General features: G+C 41.7%; 1 protein-coding gene across 3 annotated transcripts in view; it reads right to left on the reverse strand.

The window, feature by feature from the left end:
- Positions 1-15,717, reverse strand: part of metap1 (methionyl aminopeptidase 1) — a 78,600-nt gene that overhangs the window by 55,011 nt on the left and 7,872 nt on the right. Inside the window, exon 2 of one of the 3 annotated variants that reach the window (XM_069925626.1) lies at positions 2,524-2,623. The exons of the other annotated variants lie outside the window; for them this stretch is intronic. The gene's annotated coding sequence lies outside the window, so the exon portion shown is untranslated. The remainder of the gene's footprint in view (positions 1-2,523; positions 2,624-15,717) is intronic. 3 annotated transcript variants of the gene reach the window in all.

The raw sequence follows: 15,717 nt of genomic DNA on the forward strand, positions 1-15,717 counted from the left end.
CATTCACAGAGCAAACAGCCCCCTCCCCAATCAAACCTCACCTTTCCTCTCTCCTGTGCTCTATCCCTATACAATTAATACCTTTTGTCTGTTGGTCTATATTCCCTCCCCTGCCCTTTCTTTTAATACAGGCACCTGCCTGCTTTTAACTCATTATGGAAGAAGGGCTCAAGCCAAAAACATTGGTGATATATCTTTATTCCCTATGAGTCCTGTTGAGTTCCTTTAGTATTTCTGTCTCAATTAATGCTACCCAGTGGTACTGATATCCATCAGAATCAGAATTTATTGCCATGAATAAGTCATGAAATTCAGTGTTTTGTGGCAGCATCACAGTGCAAACATATTATAATCACCTTACAACATTACTATAAAAAAAGTTAAAATAATAATGCACGAAAAGTTCATTGATTATTCAGAAATCTGATGGCAGCAGGGAAGAAGCTGTCCTTGTGCTGTTGAGTGTTCATCTTTAACCTCCTGTACCTTTTCCCCGATGGTAGCAGTGTGAAGAGGATATGTCCTGGGTTGTGGGGGTCCTTGAGGATAGAGGCTGCTTTTTTAATACACTGCTTCATGTAGATGTCCTCGATGGAGTGAAGTCTGGTGCATGTGATGTCACAGTCCGAGTTGACATCTCTTTGGAGTTTATTCTTGTCCTGAGAGTTGGCGCCTCCATATCAGGTGGTGATGCGGCCAGCCAGAATGCTCTCTACAGTATACCTGTAGAGGTTAATGAGAGTCTTCAGTGACATACCGAATCTCCTCAAACACCTCACCAAGTATAGCTGTTAGCGAGCCTTCTTTGTGATTGCATCAACATGGAAGCTCCAGGATAGATCCCCGGAGATGTTAACACCCAGGAATTTGAAGTTCTTGATACTCTCCACCACTGATCCCTTGATGAAGATAAGTGTGACAGAATATAGAAATGTTTATGAGAGATAAATTGGGGCAGGGTTTTTAGTGTAGGTCACATACAAAGACTTTAAAACAGATCTTATTTAAAATGCTGGAGCTCTGCTAATGCGAGACATATCAGCCCAGAACCTTTGCTGGAGCTTTGGAGAGTGCCCAAGAGACTTCACTAATGGATTGTTCTTTACAAAAAGGCAACAGATGATAGAGCTTGTTGGAACCGGATTCTGTCTGGAGTGGAACTTGGAGGGTCATGTGGTTTTGCAAGCAGGGAGAGTAAAACGGGCTTTCTGTGTGTGTGTGTGTGTGTGTGTGTGTGTGTGTGTGTGTGTGTGTCTCTCTCTCTCTCACACACACACACACACACACACACACACACACACACACACACACACACACACACACACACACACACACACACAGATCAGTTCTACAGTCAGCAGCAGCAAATGGAACTGGAACAGGACAAGCTGGAAAGCTTGTGGAAAACCCCATTTGGAAGACGGGTTGTGAGTGCTTAGTTCAGCCTGGTCAAAGACCTTGTGGTTCATGCAAGAGGAGAGGACTGGATGTATAATGTTTCACCTGAAATAAGGGAAACAAAAAGGCACTCTGTGGTGACCTGAAAGAAAGAGATTATCATCTGGAGAACCTTGAGGGGCCAAGTTTCTTCAGCAAGTGGCCGATTTAAAGGAATTAGTTGTGGATGTCCAACAAACAACAAATCTCTCTGAAAACCACCAAGAACCTTGCTGAGTGGGAACCATTTACCTTTCAAGCACCAAAGCCTGGTGAACTTTATAAATGTTAAATTGTGTGCACAGTATAAGAATTGCCTGCAACCAGTGAACTTGGAGGAATGAGAAGTGAGATTGGACTGTGAATCAAAGAACTTTTTCTGAACTTACACACACATTACATACACGTGCACTTAGAATTAGAAGGGGTTAAGTTAGGATAGTTAAGTCAATAGTGATAAGTTAAAGTGTGATTCTGTTTTTAAATTAAAAAGCAATGTTTGTTTAAGTAACGATTTGTCTTGGTGAATATCTATTGCTGCTGTGTTTTGCGGTCCTCTGGGCTCGTAACACTGGGTTGTGTTCCCATAACTTCCTCCTGAAGTCCACAATCATCTCCTTGGTTTTGCTGACCTTGAGTGCAAAGTTGTTGTCATTACACCATTCAATGAGCTGATCTCTCTCCCTCCTGAAGGATCCCTCATTTCCATTTGTAATTCTGCCAACAAATGTGATATCATCAGCAAACTTGTAGATTGGAATCGTACCCGGGCCACACAGTCATGGGTGTATAATGAGTAGAGCAGTGGACTAAGGACACATCCTTGGGATGCACCTCTGTTGATGATCATTGAGGAAGAGATGAGGTGGTCACGTGATGGAGTAGTGGCTGGTTATGGAAAACAAGCCCTCCACAGAGAAAGTTGAAAAAAAAGGTAGAAAAACAAGGCAGAGAAGTAAAACATAAAAAAGTTGCAAGATAAAAAGTATAAGAAGATTCTGAGGATGGTTCCAAAGAAGGAAAAGACTGCAATGGCAAGCAAAGAAGAGATGAAGAAATCATCAGAAAAAAAGAGGAAGGCCTTACCGGAGTCCATGAACAGGGAGCTCTCCCAAAGAGGATGAACCAAGCTGTAAACCCGGTATATCAGTCCCCTGGGGCGATCTGGAACGTTGGCTTGCGGAGCCTGAAAAAGAAATACCAGTGTTGCATGTGTGAGGAATTGCGCATGCGCAGTACGCATACTAAAGAGGACACAGAAGGGAAAGGACGCTGAGAGCAAGATGGTGACTCTATAATGGGAGAAGCCGGGGAGAAGACAACAATAGAAGCAAGATCAACACGGAGCCAAGAAATGGAACAAAAGAAAGAAGATCAAGAGGAATATAAAGACGTACAAGAAAAAATACATTAAAAACATATGCAGATGGTAGATAAGGAATATTTTGACAGTCCAATAAATATTCTAATGGGAACAATAATGGCTGAGTTCAGTACTATTAAAAAGACCATGCAAGAGACAGATGTAAAAATACACAGAATGGAAAATGCTATGGCAGAAATGAGAAAGCTAAGTGATGTAGTGATGAAATCCAAGAAGAAATAGAAATTGAAAGAGCCCACAGAGCATTGGCAACAAAGCCGCAACCATAGCAGAAACCGTGTTCCATACTAATAAAACTACTATGATGCACAGCAAGAGAGAAAATATTGGAAATGGTAATTAAAAGAGTGAAAGAAAATAAGGAACCATTGGAGTACAATGGATTTTTTTTATCCAGATTCGAACATTTACAGAAGCGAAAGGAGTTTAATTTAACAAAAACTGTACTATGGAAAAAAGGTTATAACTTAGTGTTATGGCATCCAGTAGTGTTGAAGATATTCATCCCTGGTGGACAAAATAGACTGTTTTCAAATCCAGAAGAAGCTCATTGTTTGCAGATCAATTACCAAATAAGCAACTGGAAGAGGAGTAAAGAAAATAATAAAAAGACTGTAAAGATAAGGTATATAAATAAGTTTGAATGTTAATAATTTGATAACAAACATTTAAGAAAAAAAGAGGCTAAAAAAAGGCTTTGTTATATTTTAAAGAATAATATATAGTGATTTCTCTGGGGGGGCTGGGGAAGGGGAAGGATCTGCCCACTGCGAAATCTGTTGACATTTACGGTATATACTGCAACCCATGTAGAAAAGGGAGTTGTGGTTGTCTTGCGAGGTGGCAAAGACAACTCAGTAAAGGGGGATTTAATGTGGTTTTATTTAATATTATTCTTTGGTTTTCTTATGGTTTTTGTTATTTTCCTACTAGTTGTGTCATCACATAAAGAAGAACAATCTAAAGAGTGATTTTAGAAGAAGGGAGATGGAGGGGTTGAAGAGGTGGAATAGAGGTGAAAGTGGATGGGTAAGATGAATACATTGAAATATATGACAATTAATATTAATGGAATTCACAATCAAATTAAGAGAAAAAAGCTACTGACACTACTTAAAAAAAAGAGAAAATAGATATAGCATTTATACAAGAAACACACTTAATGGAATTAGAACATCACAAACTGAAGAGAGACTAGGTAGGTCATGTAGTGGTATCATTGTACAATTCAAAAGCCAGTGGAGTTGTTATATTCTTTTCTCTTTCTTTGGCTTATCTCCGCGGACAAAGATTAATGGAGGGGTAATGTCCACGTCAGCTGCAGGCTCGTTTGTGGCTGACAAGTCCGATGTGGGACAGGCAGACATGGTTGCAGCGGTTGCAAGGGAAAATTGGTTGGTTGGGGTTGGGTGTTGGGTTTTTCCTCCTTTGTCTTTTGTCAGTGAGGTGGGCTCTGCGGTCTTTTTCAAAGGAGGTTGCTGCCTGCCGAACTGTGAGGCACCAAGATGCACGGTTTGAGGCGATATCAGCCCACTGGCGGTGGTCAATGTGGCAGGCACCAAGAGATTTCTTTCGGCAATCCTTGTACCTCTTCTTTGGTGCACCTCTGTCTCAGTGGCCAGTGGAGAGCTCGCCATATAACACGATCTTGGGAAGGCAGTGGTCCTCCATTCTGGAGACGTGACCTACCCAGCACAGTTGGATCTTTAGCAGCGTGGATTCGATGCTGTCGGCCTCTGCCATCTCGAGTACTTCGATGTTGGTGATGAAGTCGCTCCAATGAATGTTGAGGATGGAGCGGAGACAACGCTGGTGGAAGCGTTCTAGGAGCCGTAGGTGATGCCGGTAGAGGACCCACGATTCGGAGCCGAACAGGAGTGTGGGTATGACAACGGCTCTGTATACGCTTATCTTTGTGAGGTTTTTCAGTTGGTTATTTTTCCAGACTCTTTTGTGTAGTCTTCCAAAGGCGCTATTTGCCTTGGCGAGTCTGTTGTCTATCTCGTTGTTGATCCTTGCATCCGATGAAATGGTGCAGCCGAAATAGGTAAACTGGTTGACCGTTTTGAGTTTTGTGTGCCCGATTAAGATAAAGAAAGTAATTACAGACCCAGCGGGTAGATATGTAATGATGATGTGCCAGATCTATTCAGAATCTTGGAACTTGTTGAACATTTATGCACCTAATGAAGATGACCAGGAATTTATGCAGGACATTTTTTTTAAAGATAACAGACACACAGGGACACATTTTACTTGGGGGAAACTTTAATTTTAACCTTGACATGTCAATAGATAAAACTGGGAAGACTACTATAAAAAATAAAGCAGCTAAATTTACATTGAACTCAATGCATGATATTAAGATAATTTATATATGGAGAAAACAACATCCAAAATAAAGTGATTATTCATATTATTCAAACAGACATAAAACCTACTCTAGGATTGATATGTTCTTGTTGTCGGCACAGATTCAAGGGAGAGTTTGAAAGACCGAATATAAGGCAAGACTTTTATCAGACCACTCACCCTTGTTATTGACAATTGCTTTCAAGGATATTCCACTGAAAACATATAGATGGAGGTTGAACCCCATATTGTTAAAAAGGCAAGACTTTTGCAAATACATAGAACAACAAATATATTTCGAAATAAATGCAAATTCTGTAACAGACAAATTTATATTATGGGACATAATGAAGGCCTTTATTAGGGACAAATAATTAGTTATATGACCAAGATTAAAAAAGAATATGATCTGGAAATAGAACGGTTGGAAAAAGAGATAGTAACGATAGAGAAAGATTTATTGTGAAGGGAAGATATAGAGAAAAAGAGAGAATTGATAGTGAACCCACAAAATATTGGCTTGGCAAATAAAAACAGAACAAGCAACAAGAACTAAGGAAGAAGAATAAACAGATCTCATATAACCCATTAGAGGTTAATGAAAATTTTTTAAAAATTTATAAGCAATTGTATCAAACCGAAAACCCAGGGAAGAATGACAAAATAGATGAGTTTTAGTCAAACATTGAATTACCCCAATTGCAATTGGAATATCAAAATAAATTACTAAATCCGCTGACAATTACAGAAATACATGATACACTAATGACATTACCAAATAATAAAGCATCAGGCAAAGATGGATTTCCTACAGAGTTTTATAAGGTATTCAATAATCTATTTATTTTGCCCCTCTTAGAGGTAATGAAACAGGTGGAAGAGACCCAAAATTTGCCTGACTTGTGTAAAATGGCAATAATCACAGTAATTCCAAAAACAGGAAAAGACCTGTTGTCATCGGGTTCATTTTGACCAATATCTTTACTAAATTAATGGCAAAATTACTATCGACTGTGAACCAAAATTAGTGACGCTGGATCAAACAGGATTTGTTAAAAATAGAAGGGCAGCAGATAATGTCTGTAAATTTATTAATTTAATCCCTACAGCAAAAATAAATAAAACATCAACTGTGGCCATGGCTCTTGATGCAGTGAAAGCTTTTGATAGGGTGGAATGGAATTACCTGTTTAAACTACTACAGAAATTCAAATTACTGTAAAAATGTAATAATTGGATTAGAGGTATAATGGTCCTTTGGCTAAAGTGGTAACAAATGGATATGTTTCAGACTACTTTAAATAGAGAAGGTTAACAAGACAGGGATGCCCATTATCACCTTCCCTGTTTGCTTTGGCTATAGAACCATTGGCAGAGTGATAAGAAAAGAACCTATGATAAAGGGAATAAAAGTAAAAGAGTTTGGCGGCACACATCTCTGTGAGTGAACTGGCCCTGCTTGTACTGCCGTGCTGGCGGGCCATCTGCAGAAAGATGGCGCTGTCAGGGCTTGCTCATTGCCTCATGGCTTAGGCCATAGCTTGCGCCCAGACAATGTGGTGATGTCACCGCTGCATGAAATTTAAATAAACAGTTCAACTGAAACCTCCACCATGTCCAGTGGTTTGTTTCCATGTGTGTAGCACCCACTACATTGGTGACCCCGCAGAGCCCAGATGTTATCTGGTCTCCAAACATGGAATGATCAGCGATCAGTGCTGTCTCCATGAAACTCCCCATCTTTTGGACCCATTGACCTCGTACGTGGTTCATGCACGCAGAGGCATAGTTTCATCTCAGACAGATCACCTCTGACTCCACGATGTTCTACCATGTGATGTGCGCCTTTGATGAAGTGGTCAACAAGGCAAATGGATCATGAGCAAAATTGAGCATGCTTCCCCTCACTGCCCTCGAATCCCGCACAAGAGCATGAGGCCCAACCCTATGGGCAGCGAACAGCACTGACATAAAGTCCTTCAACACACGAACCTTTGGGATTAAGGTATTAGTGGATGTGAGAACTGTGAGGGGTACCTTATGTCTTAAATATGTTGTCGTACATTAAGTGTAGTAAGAGAAACTAAGAGATGAAAATGGGGAAAAGGGGGATGGAGGTGGCGAAGAGATGGAAAAGAGGTGTATGCAAGATATAAGATGGCCATGTTGAACTATATGACTATAAACATTAATGGAATACATAACCAAATTAAAAGGAAGAGCCTACTAAATTTATTGAAGAAGGAAAAAATAGATATAGCATTTGTGCAGGAAATGCATCTAAATGAAGCAGAACATAATAAACTAAAGAGAGACTGGGTAGGACACATAATGGCAGCATCTGATAATTCAAAAGGAAGAGGTGTAGCCACACTAGTTAACAAAAATGTACCAATCAAAATAGAAGAGGAAATAATAGATCCGGCAGGGAGGTATACAATGATAAAGCATCAGATATACTCAGAATTTTGGAATTTGCTTAATATATATGCGCCTAATGAGGAGGATCAAAAGTTTATGAAGGATATTTTTTTTGAAGATTGCAGACACACAAGGAAATATATTGATAGGAGGAGATTTTAACCTTAATATGGATCTAGTGTTGGATAAAATTGGACAAAAGACAAGTGAAAAGAATAAAGTAACTAAATTTATGGTTAAATCGATGCAGGAAATGAAACTTATGGATATATGGAGGAGGCAACACTCAAGAGTGAAGGAATTTTCATATTATTCAAGTAGGCACAAAACTTACTCAAGGATTGATATGTTTTTGTTGTCAACCCATATTCAAGGGAGAGTTAGGAAAACTGAGTATAAAGCTAGACTACTATCAGATCATTCACCCTTATTATTAGCAATAGAACTAGAGGACATCCCACCAAGAACATATAGATGGAGGTTAAACTCCAAGCTAATTAAAAGACAGGAATTTAGGGAGTTTATTGAACCCCAAATTAAAACATATTTTGAAATAAATGCAGGATCAGTGAAAGACAAATTTATATTATGGGATGCAATGAAAGCCTTCATTAGAGGGCAGATAATAAGCTATGTGACTAAGATGAAAAAGGATTATAATCGGGAAATAGAGCAGTTGGAAAGGGAGATAGTAAGTACAGAAAAGGAATTAGTAAAAAGAGATGATATAATGAAAAGGATAGAATTGATGGAGAGAAAAATTAAATACGAAACATTACAAATGTACAAGGTGGAGAAGAACATAATGAAAACAAAGCAAAAGTATTACTAACTGGGATAAAAACATAAAATATTAGCCTGGCAACTTAAAACAGAACAAGCTAAAAGAACAATACTGACATCAAGGAAAAAGGATAAACAAATTACACGTAATCCAACAGAGATTAATGAAGATTTTAAGGAATTTTATGAACAATTGTATCAAACTGAGAACAAGGGGAAAGATGATAAAATAGAGGAATTTTTAGCTAAAATTGAACTGCTGAAATTGCAAGAGGAACAAAACAAACTAATAAAACCATTTGAAATAGAGGAAGTACAGGATATATTAAAAAAGCTGTGAACAATAAAACACCAGGAGAGGATGGATTTCCAATAGAATTTTATAAAACATTTAAAGAGTTATTAATTCCTCCTCTCCTGGAAGTAATGAACCAAGTATAAGAAACACAAAACTTGCCAGATTCATGTAAGATAGCAATAATTACAGTAATACCAAAGGCAGGGAAGGATCCATTAACAACAGGATCATATAGACCAACATCTCTACTTAACTCAGACTATAAGATAATAGTGAAATTATTACCAAACAGATTGGCCGATTGTGTACCTAAAATAATAAAACATGATCAAACTAGATTTATTAAGAAAAGATGAACAGCGGTCAATGTCTGGAAACTTATTTATCTAATCCACACAGTTCAAGGAAATAGGAATCCAACAGTGGCTGTTGCTCTAGACACAGAAAAAGCCTTTGACAGAGGAGAGTGGAATTACTTATTTAAATTATTACAGAAGTTCAACCTAGCAGAAAAATATATAAATTGGATTAAAGCATTGTATAATGGACCATTGGCGAAGGTAACAGTAAATGGATATGTATCGTGTCACTTTAAATTAAGTAGGTCAACTAGTCAGGGATGTCCGCTATCCCCCTCATTGTTTGCCTTAGCAATAGAACCTTTGGCAGAACTGATAAGAATAGAAAATAAAATAAAAGGGATAAAAATAAAGTAGAAGGAGTATAAAATCAGTTTATTTGCAGATGACATCATAGTATACCTAACAGAACCAGAGGTATCAGTAAAAGAATTACATAAGAAATTGAAGGAATATGGAGAAATATCGGGGTACAATATCAACACAAATAAAAGTGAATGAATGCCAATGAGTAATGCAGACTATACAGAATTTAAAAAGAATCACCATTTAAATGGCAAACACAAGCAATCTGATACCTAGGTATTAGGTTAGATAATAACTTAAGCCATCTGTACTAAATTATCAGACACTAATAAAGAAATTGCAGGAAGAGTTAGAACATTGGAAAGAATTACCGTTAATGTTGATAGGGAGGGTAAATTGCATTAAAATGAATGTCTTCCCAAGGATACAATACTTATTTCAATCATTGCCAATTCCCTTAACAGAGAAATTCTTTAATGAACTAAAGAGAATAATAAGGAAATTCTTATGGAAAGGGGGGAAACTGAGGATAGCATTAGATAAATTAACAGAGAGGTGGTTTGGAGTTACCAATCTTTAAAAATTATTATAGAGCAGCACAATTAAGGTATTTATCAGATTTTTACCAGACAAGGGAAAAACCAGACTGGACTAAGATAGAACTTGATAAAATAAGGGAAAAGGCACCGGAACATGTACTTTATAAGTGGGATGAAAAGCTGGTGCAATATAAAAACTCACCAGTACTACATCATTTACTTAATACATGGAAAATCTGCTAATTCCTTTTAGAATAGACAACCTTTCCTTTTGAGAATGGGAGAGAAAAGGAATCAAAAGAATAGAAAACTGTTTTTTTGGGAAATAATTTATTAACATTTCAACAATTGAAGTTTCTTTCTTTGGCTTGGCTTCGCGGACGAAGATTTATGGAGGGGTAATGTCCACGTCAGCTGCAGGCTCGTTTGTGGCTGACAAGTCCGATGCGGGACAGGCAGACACGGTTGCAGCGGTTGCAAGGAAAAATTGGTTGGTTGGGGTTGGGTGTTGGGTTTTTCCTCCTTTGTCTTTTGTCAGTGAGGTGGGCTCTGCGGTCTTCTTCAAAGGAGGTTGCTGCCCGCCGAACTGTGAGGCACCAAGATGCACGGTTTGAGGTGATATCAGCCCACTGGCGGTGGTCAATGTGGCAGGCACCAAGAGATTTCTTTAGGCAGTCCTTGTACCTCTTCTTTGGTGCACCTCTGTCATGGTGGCCAGTGGAGAGCTCGCCATATAACACGATCTTGGGAAGGCGATGGTCCTCCATTCTGGAGACGTGACCTACCCAGCACAGTTGGATCTTCAGCAGCGTGGATTCGATGCTGTCGGCCTATGCCATCTCGAGTACTTCGATGTTAGGGATGAAGTTGTTCCAATGAATGTTGAGGATGGAGCGGAGACAATGCTGGTTGAAGCGTTCTAGGAGCCGTAGGTGATGCCGGTAGAGGACCCATGATTCGGAGCCGAACAGGAATTTGGGTATGACAACGGCTCTGTATACACTAATCTTTGTGAGGTTTTTCAGTTGATTGTTTTTCCAGACTCTTTTGTGTAGTCTTCCAAAGGCGCTATTTGCCTTGGCGAGTCTGTTGTCTATCTCGTTGTTGATCCTTGCATCCGATGAAATGGTGCAGCCGAGATAGGTAAACTGGTCGACCGTTTTGAGTTTTGTGTGCCCGATGGAGATGTGGGGGTCTGGTAGTCATGGTGGGGAGCTGGCTGATAGAGGACCTCAGTTTTCTTCAGGCTGACTTCCAGGCCAAACATTTTGGCAGTTTCCGCAAAACAGGACGTCAAGCGCTGAAGAGATGGCTCTGAATGGGCAACTAAAGCGGCATCGTCTGCAAAGAGTAGTTCAAGGACAAGTTGCTCTTGTGTCTTGGTGTGAGCTTGCAGGCGCCTCAGATTGAAGAGACTGCCATCTGTGCGGTACTGGATGTAAACAGCGTCTTCATTGTTGAGGTCTTTCATGGCTTGTTTCAGCATCATGCTGAAGAAGATTGAAAAGAGGGTTGGTGCGAGAACGCAGCCTTGCTTCACGCCATTGTTAATGGAGAAGGGTTCAGAGAGCTCATTGCTGTATCTGACCCGACCTTGTTGGTTTTCGTGCAGTCGGATAACCACGTTGAGGAACTGGGGGGGCATCCGAGGCGCTCTAGTATTTGCCAAAGCCGAAATGGGAACAATATTACATGCAACTTAGGATTGTACGAAAGTAAATATGTTTTGGGAAGAATTAAATCAGATACTAAATAAAATCACAAAAAATAACATACCAGAAAAAACAGAGATATTTCTGTTAAGTAATATAATAAATAGAGAATTAGGCCTCAAATTGGATAAAGTACAAAAAAAATTTATTATGATAGCCTTAGCGATAGCAAAAAAATGTATAATGTCAACTTGGAAAATGGAAGAGAGCCTGAGAATACAGCAATGGTACATGGAAATGAATAAATATATTCCATTGGAAAAAATGACATATAATTTAAAAAATAAACTCACAATATTTGAACAAATTTGGGAACCATACATGGAACATATCAGAGAGAGCTTGCCTATGACCTCCATCCCTTAAAATGAGAATGAAAGTGATAAGACAAAACGACTAGATTCAGTGTCCAATAAATAGATAACGCATTTTTCTTGTTTATTTTCCTTTGTGAGAAAATATTGTTTTATGTTTTTATTGTATTGTATATTCTGAATATGTATGGATTTTGGAGGGGGGTGGGTAAAGGGGAGGGATGGAAATGGGGGAAAAAATGCGGAGAAAAGACAACTATGTAAATTTAATGAGAAATGTTTGACAATATTTTGGTTGTTATGGTTCACTGTGTAAAAAGTAAAAAATTATATAAAAAAAGACCTTCAGTACACGGATCATTCAGGTACACCTCGGGCCAGACAAATACCGCTGGAATTTCCTGCTAGCCACCATGAGAACTGCGCTTCTAGGAGCAAATTTCCTCCGAGTGCACAGCCTGGTTGTTGACCTGAAGGGCAAGAGACTCGTGCATGTCCGTACCTTCCAGTTCCTTTGACTTGAGTCGTACAGCGTGCACAGCCCGGGGATAGCCACCGTCTGCACGTCCAGGATTGAGTACTCCTGCATCCTAGTTAAGTTCCCCACCATTCTATAGCCACAATTCACCAGCACCATGCCACAGCACGGCATCCGTCATCACATCACCACACAGGGCCCCCAATCTATGCCAAGGCCAGATGGCTGCTGCTGGAGAAGCTGCAGCTCGCAAAAGAGGAGTTCTCCCTCCTCCAACGACTTGGCATAGTCCGCAGGTCAGACGGTCCTTGGGCCTCTCCCCTGCACATATCCCAAAGGCCTCTGGGTGTTGGTGCCCATGTGGGACTACCTCCGGCTCAATGACACAACCACACCTGACTGGTACCCCATCCCCCACATACAGGACTTTGCAGCTAACCTACACGGCGCCAGAGTTTTCTCTAAGGTCGACTTGGAGAGGGGCTACCATCAAATGCCCGTATACCTGGATGATAGTGGCAAAACTGCCATCATCACCCTGTTCAGCATTTTCAAATTCCTACAGATGCCCCTTGGCCTGAAGAACACAGCCAGACCTTCTAGTGGCTCATGGACGCAGAGGGTAGAAACCTGGACTTGGTGTTCATCTATCTTGATGACATCCTCATCGCCAGTTGAGATCACATGAGCACATGACCCATCTCCGCACACTGTTCGCCCGCCTGGCTGAATTCGGCCTCACCATCAACGTGGCCAAATGTCAGTTCGGAAAATAGTTGCTACAGTACCATCACCGTGGATGGAGCAGCACCATCACAGGACAAGGTCAACGCCATACAGCAGTTCTCCAAGCCAGATACCCTCAAGGGCCTTCAGGAGTTCACCGGGATGAACTTCTATCATTGTTTCATCCTGTGGGTCACCCGCATAATGCCCTGATCTCAGCCAAGTAGACGAAGGAGGCCAAAACTTCCTTCGCACAGACCAAGTCCATCCTCACTAGTGCCACCCTACTGGCCCACCCACGGCCCGACACCCACACAGCACTCTCGGTGGATGCGTCCACCATGGCCATCGGGGCGCGTCCTCGAGCAAGAAGTCAACAGGCCGTGGTGCCCGCTGGCCTTCTACAGCTGGCACCTCCAACCACCCGAGTTGAAGTACAGTGCATTCGATAGGGAGCTTCTGGCCTTGTACCTCTCTATCAGGCACTTTCGCTACTTCCTGGAGGGCAGACCATTCACCGCTTTCAAGGACCACAAGCCGTTCACTCAGGCCCTCGACAAGGCTAAGGATCTCTGGTCGGCACACCAGCAGTGACAAATTTCCTACATCTCGGAGTTCACCACCGACATCTGACACCGGGTGGGTAAGGACAATGTCGTTGCTGACGCACCTTGTCCCCTGGCCTGAACTATGCCCAATTAGCTCAGCCCCAGAGGGAGGAGAAGGAGACGCAAGTCTTCTGAACTGCCATCACTGGCTTGCGCCTCGAGGACCTGAAGCTGCCTGGCAGCCATGACACACTCCTGTGCGATGTCTCGACCGGCTCGCCGCGACCGGTAGTCTCCCCCTAGTGGAGGCAGAAGGCGTACCGGATGATTCGCGACCTGGCCCACCCCTTAGTCAAGACATCAGTACGCAAGGTGATGGAACCTTTCGTTTAGCACGGATTAAAAAAACAAGTGGCCCAGATGGCGAGGAATCGTACACACTGCCAAGCCTCCAAAGTCCAGTGCCATGTTAGAGCCCTGATACAACATTTTGATCCGCCAGCCAGGAGATTTGACTATATCCACATTGATATAGTGGGCCCACTACCAGTATCCAGGGACGCCCACTACCTCCTGATAGTGGTCGACTGGATGACGTGGTGGCCGGAAGCCATCCCCATCCGCTAAGTCCTGCACCAGGGCCCTGCTCACTAACTGGGTCGCCCGGTTCGGCATTCCAGCCCACATGTCCAGTGACAGGGGTGCCCAGTTTTCCTTTGCCCTCTGGGCACAACTAGCAAACCGCTTGGGAATCAAGCTCCACCACACCATAGCCTATCAACCCCAGGAAAATGGACTCATAGAATGCTTCCACCAGCACCTCAAGGCGGCTCTCATGGCGCGGCTAAAAGACGAGCTGCCGTGGGTCCTGCTTGGCATTTGAACGTCTCCAAAAGAGGACTTCCAGGCTTCATCTCTGCGGAACTCTTCTTCGGTGCACTGCTGTCGGTACCAGGGGAGTTTTTTGGAATGGGCGCAGAATCTGGAGGTGAGATCTCAATCCCTCTCACAGACCTCCACAACAGACTTGCCTGGTTGGCACCCTCACCACTGACCCACCATAGCAAGTACCCAGTGAACAACCCAAAGAGCTGGCCTCAGCAGAGTTTGTGTTCGTCCGTCGTGGCCTACACCTCACCCCTCTGCAGTGCCGTACAAAGAGTTCCACCGATCAGGAAAGACTTTCACTCTGGACATTGAGGGCAGGGAGGAACTATTCATAATTGACCGACTGAAGCCGGCGCAGGAGGACTTAGACCAACCCGTGCAGATGGCCCAACCTAAGTGGCGGGGTCGGCCGCCCAAGCGGCGGGGCACATAAGCCAGTTCTGGGGGGGGGGGTTGTGTGGCAGCGCACAACTCTGTGAGTGAACCGGCCCCCCCTTGTACTGCCACACTGGCTGGGCAGCTGCAGAAAGATGGTGCCATTGGGGGTTGCTCATTGCCTCATGGCTTAGGCCACAGCTCGTGCCCCGGGCAATGTGGTGACGTCACTGCTGCGTGGGGCAGGACTCCCATTGGCTTTAAAGGAGCGCCCGTGAAATTCAAATAAACAGTTCAACTGAAACCATCACCATATCCAGTGGTGTGTTTCTGTCCCCGCACAAGAGGAAGAATTTAAAATGAGCTTATTTGTGGTTGATATTATTAGTATATTTAATGGACCTAGATAAATCAATAAAAATGTTATATGCAAAATTGAAAGAATATGTGGCAATATCAGGATACAAGGTTAATATTGATCAAAGTGAAGTGATACCAATTAACAGTCAATTATACAAAATGTAAAAGGGAATCCCCTTTTAAATGGCCATACATTACCTAGGTATCAGAATAGGTAATAATTTAAATCATTTGTATAAATTAAATTACTAACTGTTAATAAAGAAAATACAGGAAGATTTAGAGAAATGGAAAGATTTACCATTAACACTAATAGGGAGAGTAAACTGCATCAAGATGAATGTATTTCCATGGCTACAATATTTGTTCCAAATGCTACCGATTCCCTTGACAAGGGAATTTTTTTTAATAAACGAAATTAAATAAATTAATAAAAA

This window comes from Narcine bancroftii, chromosome 3 (genome assembly GCF_036971445.1).
Source record: "Narcine bancroftii isolate sNarBan1 chromosome 3, sNarBan1.hap1, whole genome shotgun sequence".
In the NCBI taxonomy this organism is placed as follows: Eukaryota; Metazoa; Chordata; class Chondrichthyes; order Torpediniformes; family Narcinidae; genus Narcine; species Narcine bancroftii.